Raw genomic sequence first — 9796 nt, 5'->3', positions numbered from 1 at the left:
CAGTTTCAACAGCGGCTGCACACAAATTCCTCCCCTTTTATACAAAGGAGCGTTGATACAGTCGCTGCAGATAACTAAAAGGAAAGGCATCCTGGAAAATCAAAACAGAATTGGTAGGTTAGCCGAGCGCGTAATCCTAGCTACTCAGGAGGCAGAGAGCAGGAGAACCGCGGTTCGAAGCCAGCCGGGGCAAATAGTTCGCGAGGCCCTATCTCGAAAACCCTTCACAAAAAAGAGCTGGTGGAGGAACACTTGTTCCTTCCTATTATTGCCTATACTCTCTCTTCAACAAAATTAGAGATAAGGGCAAAATAGTTTCTGCTGGGTAGCGAGGGGGTGGGAGGGAGAGGGAGGGGGCGGAGTGGGTGGTAAGGGAGGGGGTGGGGGCAGGGGGGAGAAATGACCCAAGCCTTGTATGCACATATGAATAATAAAACAATTAAAAAAAAAAAAAGGGCTGGTGGAATGGCTCAAGGTGAAGGCCCTGAGTTGAAGCCCCAGTGCCGCAAAAATAAATAAATGGCAGATTAAAAACCAGGCCCAGGCCACGAATGAGTTATCCCATTCCAGCGTCCACACTGGGCTTCCAGTGCTTCACCTACCTTTTCCTCGTGTTGAATCCTGTCTCAACCCTGTCCTAGGAAAAGACCCTGAGGTAGGCACTGTGGTCCAAGTGGGACGTCTAGCTGTCTGTCCTAAGAACCTGAAGTCACTAATCCAGAAGTCATTTGCACAGAAACACCATGATCTGCCACTGCGGAGTTCCCACAGAGGTCAGATGCACCACCCCCACACCCTGCATAGCTTTACATTCTGCCCCCTTGACAAACCTCTAGAATCATTCCTGTTTTAAGCTGGGCCAGTTGGTTTCTGGTGCTAACAACCCAAATAAATAAATAAATAACAGCATGGAAGAAATGGTGATGTACTGTTACATTAGAAATCAGGGCACCGTCTGTCTCTATGTTCACTGCAAAACTTAGTGGTTTAAGCTGGCAATGGTGGTGCTGCCTGCACCAGGCCACCTGGGTTAGCTAGGGGACCCTGTCATCTCAAAACAACAAAGTAGGTAGAGAGCCTGCCTAGCAAGTTCAAGGCCCTGTGTCTGAATCCCAGCATGACTGGGGGAAAGGAACCATAGTTTAAGGCAACTAACAGTTATGACTTCTCTGACCCTGAGGATGAGCTGGGCAGTCCCTGCACATTGCCTCCTGCTGGAGGAGTCTGGGCTGGAAGGTGACTGTGCTGTCAGCACAGTGCAACTGCCTGGCCTGGCTGCCTTGGTCATGTCCAGAAGGCTAACCTAGCCTCTGAAGATCATGGAAATACACTCTCATGCTCTAATGCTCAAATAACTCTCTAGGTGAGGATTCCAGGAAGGGAGATATAAACTGCATGTCTGCATCAAAGGAATAGCAAGCTCACATTGCACACTGCCACATGCTGGACAGAGGAACCAGAGGACCATATTTTACAACACACATACACATAGGCACAAAAAAAGAATATTTATTGTGATACAAGTTTTAGTATAACTAAAAATAGAATTTGGAATGATTTGGGTTTTTTTTTTTTTTCCTTTTCACTTGTCCTTATTCTCATAATTAAAATATGTTTTTCCCAGCCCTCAAAGGCTGAGGTAGGAAGAGCTTGAGTTTGAGGCCAGCTCAGGGTACATAGTGAGGCTCTATCTCAAAACACAAACGAAAAATATATTACTTTCATTCCAAGTTTTAAAGGTGTATTATGTCTAGACTTATCCACTTGATAGTGACAAAAGAGAGGAAGAAGCTGAGGACAAAACATACCCTTTAAGGGTATACCTCCAGTGACCCATCTCCTCCAACCCCGTCTTATTTCCTCAAGTTTCCACCACCTCCCAATGGCCCATTAAGCTATGAAGCCATCACTGGATTAACCCATTCAGGAGGCTAGAGTCCTCATGATACAATTAGTTCCCAAAGGCCCCACCTCTGAACACTGCTGCCTTGGAGCCTTCCACACCTAAGCCTCTGGGGAATAGTTAAGGTCCAAACCATAACAAATACTTATTGGCTCAGGCAGAGCTAGAGCCAAGGTTTCAGTAAATGTCATGAGGACTTTATTCTGCTCTGAGTTCTGCTCTCCCACTAATGACTACCCTCTTCTCTGACTGGAACTGAATTTCTATCTCATGGCTGGAGAAACAGCCACTAGTGGCCCCAAACTTATGTTGTCTTAGCTGAGGACATCTGGACAGTCAAATTACAAAGAAAAATTCTTCAGTCACATTCGGCACCGCAGGTGCATGAGGAGAAATGACTGGCCAAGCCCAGGTCATACCCCTATCCTTGTATGGGGCTAGGATGACCCAGTTGGAACAGAGAACTAGTGAGCAGACAAAATAACATATGCCCATATGCCCCTGTATGTATTTATCTTTGTATTTAAATAACAAGGATGAGAAAGACCTCCTTCGGGAGCACTTTGGGAGAAGGGGCACTCTAGGATGTAGTTGACTATGAGTGGGACAAAGCTGTTAAGAAATATAATATAGGCTGGAAAGATGGCTCACATATCCTACTGCTCAGAAGGCAGAGATTGGGAGAATTCTGGTTTGAGGACAACCCAGGTGGAAAGTTTTCAAGAGGTCCATCTCAATGAGTTGGGCATTCAAAATGGATCATGGATCTTAGTATCAGACCTGAAACTCTGAAGTTGATACAGGAAAAAGTAGGAAACACCCTGGAAGTAACAAGTATAGGCAAGGACTTTCTCAATGGAACCTCAGCAGCTCAACAACTAAGAGAAAGTATGGACAAATGGGACCTCATAAAACTAAAAAGCTTCTGCACAACAAAAGAAATGGTCTCTAAACTGAAGCAACCATCCACGGAGTGGGAGAAAATATTTGCCAGCTATACATCAGACAAAGGACTGATAACCAGAATATACAAGGAACTCAAAAAACTAAACTCCTCTAAAATCAATGAACCAATAAAGAAATGGGCATCTGAACTAAGCAGAACTTTCTCAAAAGAAGAAACTCAAATGACCAAAAAAACATGACAAAATGCTCACCATCTCTAGCCATAAAGGAAATGCAAATCAAAACCACACTAAGATTCCACCTCACCTGTTAGAGTAGCCATCATCACAAACAGTACTAACAACAGATGTTGTGGAGGATGTGGGGAAAAGGAACCCTCTTACACTGCTGGTGGGAATGCAAGCTGGTGCAATCACTCTGGAAAAAAATTTGGAGGCTTCTTAAGAATCTAAACATAAATCTGCCATATGATCCAGCAATCCCACTCTTGGGGATATACTGAAAGGAATGTGACACAGGTTACTCCAGAGGTACCTGCACACCCATGTTTATTGCAGGGCTATTCACAATAGCCAAGATATGGAGACAGCCAAGATGCCCCAATACTGATGAATGGATTAAGAAAATGTGGTATTTATACACAATGGAATTTTACTCAGCCATGAAGAAGGATGAAATCTTATCATTCACAAGTAAATGGATGGAACTGGAGAACATCATTCTGAGCGAGGTTAGCCAGGCTCAGAAGACCAAAAATCATATGTTCTCCCTCATATGTGGACTTTAGATCTAGAGCAAGTACAGCAATGTAGTTGGATTTGGGTAATATGATAAGGGGTGAGCACTCATGGGAAATATGGGGATAGGTAAGAAACCCAAAACATGAAAGTATTTGATGTCCCTACTATAGAGGAACAAATAAAGGAACCTTAAAGTAACAGAGCTCAACATGAGAAAGGGATCAGGAACTAGTGAAAAGGTCAGTAAGAGATGAATTAACTTGGGATCTAACACATTGGTACATGGAAGCAATTCTAGGAATCTCTATGTATAATTACCCTTACCTCAATTATCAAAAATGCTTTTGTTTCTCTTATTATTGCTTTTGTTTTCTCTCCAACAAAATTAGAGATAAGGGCAGAACAGATTCTGCCTGGAAGTGAGGGGGGATGGGGGAGAGAGTGAGGGGGTGGGGAGGGGTAGAGGGGAGTAATGACCCAAACAATGTAATGACCCAAACTCATAAAAAACAAATGAGTTGGGCATGGTGGCCCATCCCTGTGACTCCAGCTATGGGGAGGCTGACCCCAGGCAAAAACATAAGACCCTGCCTGAAAACAACTAAAACAATGTGGTAGGGTACCTGGCTAACAAGTGTAAGACCTTGAATTCAAACTCCAGTACTGCCAAAAAAAATTAATAATAGTAGAATCATAAGCAGCATTTTTATTAGGGGAGGTGAACCTGCCTGTAAAAATTCCCCTGTTTGCACAGCACTGAGATTGCCCAATGTGGATGGACCGCAGTTTGTTCTGCAGGTAGAATTAGAACCAGGAGCCGAGATGACAAGATGTAACTGTTACAAATGTTACTGACTTGGAATCGGGTTCTTAAGCAAATGCCCTAAGTGACTCACAGTAGAAATGGAGTGGGTGAAAAATGGTCAGAGACACCAAGAGGCCAGGTGTCTCAAGGCCCTGGCATGGTCAAAAGAGAACAAACTATCCCTGGACTTTGGTAGAGGGAGCCTTCCATGGGAGGCAGCCCTGGAAGGAAGGTCTGAAGCTGGACTCCCTAGAGAGACTAGGAAAAGAACAGATATTGCTACAAGTCTAATAGTGATGCAGTGGGCAGCCTCACAAGACAGGAGCTGCCCAGGTGCCCAGCCTCTGATGAATGTTCCTCACTTCCCACTTCCAGGAGCCTTCTGCCCTATGCCCCAGGCACTGGCCTGCCCTCAGCTGTCCCTCACCCGGTCTCAATAACCTTGTGCTTCCACCCTTGGCTACAAGACCATCTTCCAAGAGCTTCCTCAACCTCACTCTCCTTTCTTCTGAGAAGAAACTGTTCTTTCCAAATCATGGGCTCCACGCTCACTTCTACCTGCTTCTACCATGGGTACTTCCTCCACCGGCTGTCTCTTCTCATTTGTCTGTATGATGCCTTCCCCAGCCTCTCTCTCAACACAAACCTGGTCCGCTCCATCCTCTTCATGAGTCCTCCCTGTGTACAAAGTGGGATGCTAGACATTTCCCAGACTCCTTTGCTGCTGGGATGCAGTCCTAATACCTAAACACTGCCCCTCAGATACTCCTGGCCCCAGACTTTGAATCAGGACTTGCTGACCCATGGACACAGCTCACTGACTGAAATGCTGATTTCCAGATTGAGGTCCTTCAGCAGCAGTGGCCACAATGTGAGAGCCATGTTGCCTCCACAGCGAATGGGAGGCAGGGAGTCACAGTACCTCTTGCCACACAGCAACAGGGTCTCTGATGGTGTTCCCCCTTCCAGAGACTCTGGAAATCACCATCTCAACTTTTATATGTGTGTGCTTTCTCCTAGAATGAGCCGGTCAATTTCTGTGGCATGCTGTTAAGCTCTTGTTTGGAGAGCTGAACCGTCCTGGCTCTTTATTCTGGGCAGACTTTCTAGTTTACTTGGTGGCTTCCTCCATCTCCTCTTTTTCAAACTAAAGTTCTCTTTCCTTTCCCCACCTCTCTTCACAGACATCTCTAAACAGAGATGTCATGGGTCACCTCCATAATTATCACATGGCATCGTTAAATGTCCAGCCCCTCTCAGGAGGTACAGGCACCTTCCAAATTACTATTGTCTCCTTGTGCATAGCTTACTGACACCTCCTGATCAGTGTCCATGTCCATCTTTTTCTTACCGCTCCTTGCCCCCATCCTTTCTTCTGCATTCTCAATTTCTGTTGGTGGCATTTTCATTCTCCCATGTACAGGGTTGGAATATAGGTCAATGCCACCTGTGAGACTGGTGCCCCCACATTCTACCACTTGCAGATAGCATCTTGCTGCCCCTCCCCTCCCCTGTAGCTAGGCTGTTGGGCACAGTGTCCAAGTGGGGACACCTTCACAAGCATCAGGTTCCTTCATGTCCCTGCTGAGTTGGGCCCAGGTTGGGCCTAACTGAGCTACTGCATGCACCACATGGTGTGGGCACCACACCATGGGCTGGGAGGTAGCTGCCAGAACTTCCAGATTGACCCAGACTACTAAACCATCAACAGCAGCTCAACACTGTTTAACTGCTCCTGTCTCATGTTCACAACAGACACAGTGGGAATATCACACAGAAAGTACACTTGAATAGACACTTTAATGTGGACAAAATTCAGAATAACTGAGTTATTCCAGATAGCCATGACCTTACTTCTCCAAACCATACTAGCCATAGGGAAAATCAAGAGTATGCATTGAAAATGAAGCATTTAGCTTGAGTTCCTACCAGGAAATCTGGGAAAATGCCCCCAGTAGATGGCCTGAACACCTTTTGAGAGGAACAGGCCACAGAACAGAGAACACCATTCGCGTGCTATCTCTATGCAGAAGTCCAGTTGCCAAAACTCCAAACCACAGAGGGTTTCTGGAGTCCACAGAACTGCTTATGACCTTCACTCACTGAAGAGAAGCAGAGATGTTCTGAGTGGGCCCTCCAGCCACAGACCCTGACTGAAGTCCAGTAGTGCTCCTCCCTCAGAAACTACTGGCTGGGACCGATGTGCTCCCTCAGGTGAGATCCCTATGGCCTTTTTCTGCTAGCACTAGCCTTGAAAGACTATGTCATTCTTCCTCCTCCTCCCTCTCTGCCTCTCTTCTTTTGTTCTATTTCCTTCCTCCTCCCCCTCCTTCCTTCTGCCTGCCTTTCCCTCAGTCTCTCTCTCTCTCCCTCTCTCTCTCTCTCTCTTTCTCTCCCCCCTCTTCTTACTGCTTTCTATCCTCCCTCCTTCCTTTTTTTTTCCAGATAATTTTTTTAATTTTTATTTTATTCATATGTGCATACAATGTTTGTGTCATTTCTCTCCCCTTCTCCCCTCCTTTCGCCCCCCCCCCTAAACTCAGCATGGCACCATGCGCCTCTGCCTTCCCCTAGAACAATCCCCCTTCCCTGATGTTCCCAGTCTTGGAACCTTCTAATAAACACAATTCTCCCCAATTACCTTGACTGCTAGATAATAAGCCATCAAATGAAGAACAGTGCGATTACCATGGCAATTTGTCAGAACACAGAGATCTGTGTGCAGCCTCATTTGGGTGCATTGGAAATGCCTGCTTTGAGAGCAAGCCCAGACCCATTCTTGCTCCCTTCCTCTGCAGTGTAGACAGATGCCTGTGCCTGTGCTGAGCCCAGGCTGCCCATTTGCTTGCATTTCTGAGAAATTGATTCATCCACCTGCCACCATGCAGGGCAGGATGCTAATCTGCAAAGTCCAAGACTTCACACTTTTCCTGAGAGGATGAGCCTTCTACTGCCCCTTCAGTAAGCAGCACAGAATATCTAGGCTCCAGCTTTTCCCCAGAAAATCAGGCCTATTGGGAACAAGAACATAGTTTTCATAGAGGGTTGCCTAATGGATAGATGCTTGCTCCACTGCTTCAAGGCTTTCTTAATTTTGAATTTTCCCTTGCATTCTAGCCAATCCATTAGCGGTGTGGTTCAGTAGCATTGCCCTGGCCTCCAATGGAGTTGCTTTTGTTGAGTAGCACTTGGCTTTGTGGAGGCTCCCCAACAAGCAGCAGACAAAGCTCTTGTCACTGAGCAGAAGTACATAATCCAGCTCAAGGTTTGCCCATGGTACCCTTTGTGAAACCCATAGGAGAAATTTGTCTCTATCCTTCACTGACAAACTTTCTTTTCTACCTCCTGGACACTGCAAACTCTGTGCTTTTCGTTTGCTTTGACTACTAGGACATATAAGCACAAACGTATGGCCCACTTGTGTGTACTAACCTACCACAACCTTATTCTGTGTGTGTGTGTGTGTGTGTGTGTGTGTGTATTTTGAGACATGATCTTGCTATGTAGCCCAGGGTGGACTTGAACCCAAGATCTTCCTGACTCAGCACTTGGTGGTTGATCATAGGCGTGGCCCCTATGCCTGACTATTTTCTACCCTTTCTTCTTGCTGTGATTTCCTCTTTTACTGATTTCACTCTCTTGCATTATGTGTATTTCTGGAAGGTTTTTAGTAATTTTTAATTATGAAAATTGTTATTAATTCTCCAGAATGAATGTAAAAGGTAAGCATTTAAAAAAAAATTCAACAAGATTTGCAGGAATGTATAATATACAATTAGAGATCACATAGGAAGACAGGTAGATTAAACATCTGTGTTGGAAATCAGTATCTAAATATACTTAAGTCTTTCCTGAAGTGAGGAGGGGCAGAAACAAACTCCGAGAAATGGGTTAAACCAAAAACGAATAGATCGTGTTTCCATTCTGCACACATCAGCTGCTGTTGCTTCAGGTGCTCAAATGAAGCAAGCAAAGAAGGTTGGAAAGGACCCCACATATAAATAGTCACCCCTCACCCTACTCGTGTGACAGCCAAAAGACATCACATGCATTTGAGGTCAGTAGGCAGCAAGCACCCTTTCCCAAAGCAGGTATTTGAAACGCTCAACTTTGAAAAAATGCTATTGGACCAAGAAAGAGACTTTGTCACCCTTCCACAATGGGCACCTTGTGTGGAGTGAGGATGGCTGGTAACATCAGGGCCCCACAGCTAGTGGCCTTGGCATGGCTGCCAGCTCCAGTGGGATTTGAGTTCATGCATAGCAGAGCAATCTTGCTGCATGCCCAGCCTTGCTGAGGACAGGAAGTGTCTTGACCTGTAGCTCATTTAGAGGTCAGTGGTTCCCAACTTTGGGGGGTCACATACTCTCTTGAGAATATGATAAAAGCTACAGACTCTACAGAAGAAACAGATGTACACACAGAGCATTTGCCTGAATGTGATCCTCCCCATCCTGGACTCTGGAATCCAGGAAGAAAACCTCTCTACTCTGGTCCACAAACAACCATCATTAGAACCAGTACACTGTTTTCCACAGAAGCAGTGCCATTTTGCATGCCCACCAGCAGTGCCCAGATGAGGCAAAGGCCAGACCCAAATGCACCCCAGCCCAGAGCCCAGCGTTCTTTCTGTCAGTGGCTGTAAATACTTCTACACCCAGACCCCGGCTTATGATGCTTCATCTTAGATTTCCAAATTCACAATGGCATGAACGTGACATGCTTTTAGTGAAACTGTACTTTAGTGCTGAGTTGTGATCTTTTCCCAGGCTAGTGACATGTGGTGAGTACTCTCTTACAGCACTGGGCAGCAGCTCCCAGACAGCCCTGTGATCACCAGGGAGATGACACTCTTAAGTGCGCTGTACTGCTGAGTTGGGTGTTTGGCAGGTTAAGTGTGAAAAGCATTTTCAAGTTAAGATTTTTATTAGGATGAAACCTCACCATGAGTTGAGGGGCTTATCTTATAAATATCTCCCATGATCCTATAGACAGTGCTTTTCAGCTTGCTGGTATCCTCAATCATGAGTTAAATAAATATTTGACAGGTGCTTATTCTATAGTCTAACAGAAAATTAGGATTCATTGGATCAAACAAAAATGCTTATCAATGCAGAGTGGCTGGGAGTGTGACTTAGTGGTAGAGCACTTGTTTAGCATGCTTAAGGTCCTGGGTTCCATCCCCAGTACCACCACCACCATGCCCCCCCCCAAAAAAAACCAGGAATAACCAGCCCATGTTTGTGGAAGGAGATGAATCTGAAGAGAAAATGGTAATCATGAGGAATCAGGACCTTGGGCACAGGCAGAAGACATAGCCTTGGGGATTAGAGAGACACAAATACCCTGAGCCCACAAGAAGAAGAGAACGGGTCTGTGAAGGAGCCAAGTGACAGTGACAAATCAACTGCCAATGCTGCTCTATGTGTTACCTTGGAATCA

The sequence above is a fragment of the Castor canadensis genome, chromosome 15 (genome assembly GCF_047511655.1).
Source record: "Castor canadensis chromosome 15, mCasCan1.hap1v2, whole genome shotgun sequence".
Taxonomy (NCBI): Eukaryota; Metazoa; Chordata; class Mammalia; order Rodentia; family Castoridae; genus Castor; species Castor canadensis.
Note: the sequence above shows the minus strand (reverse complement) of the source record.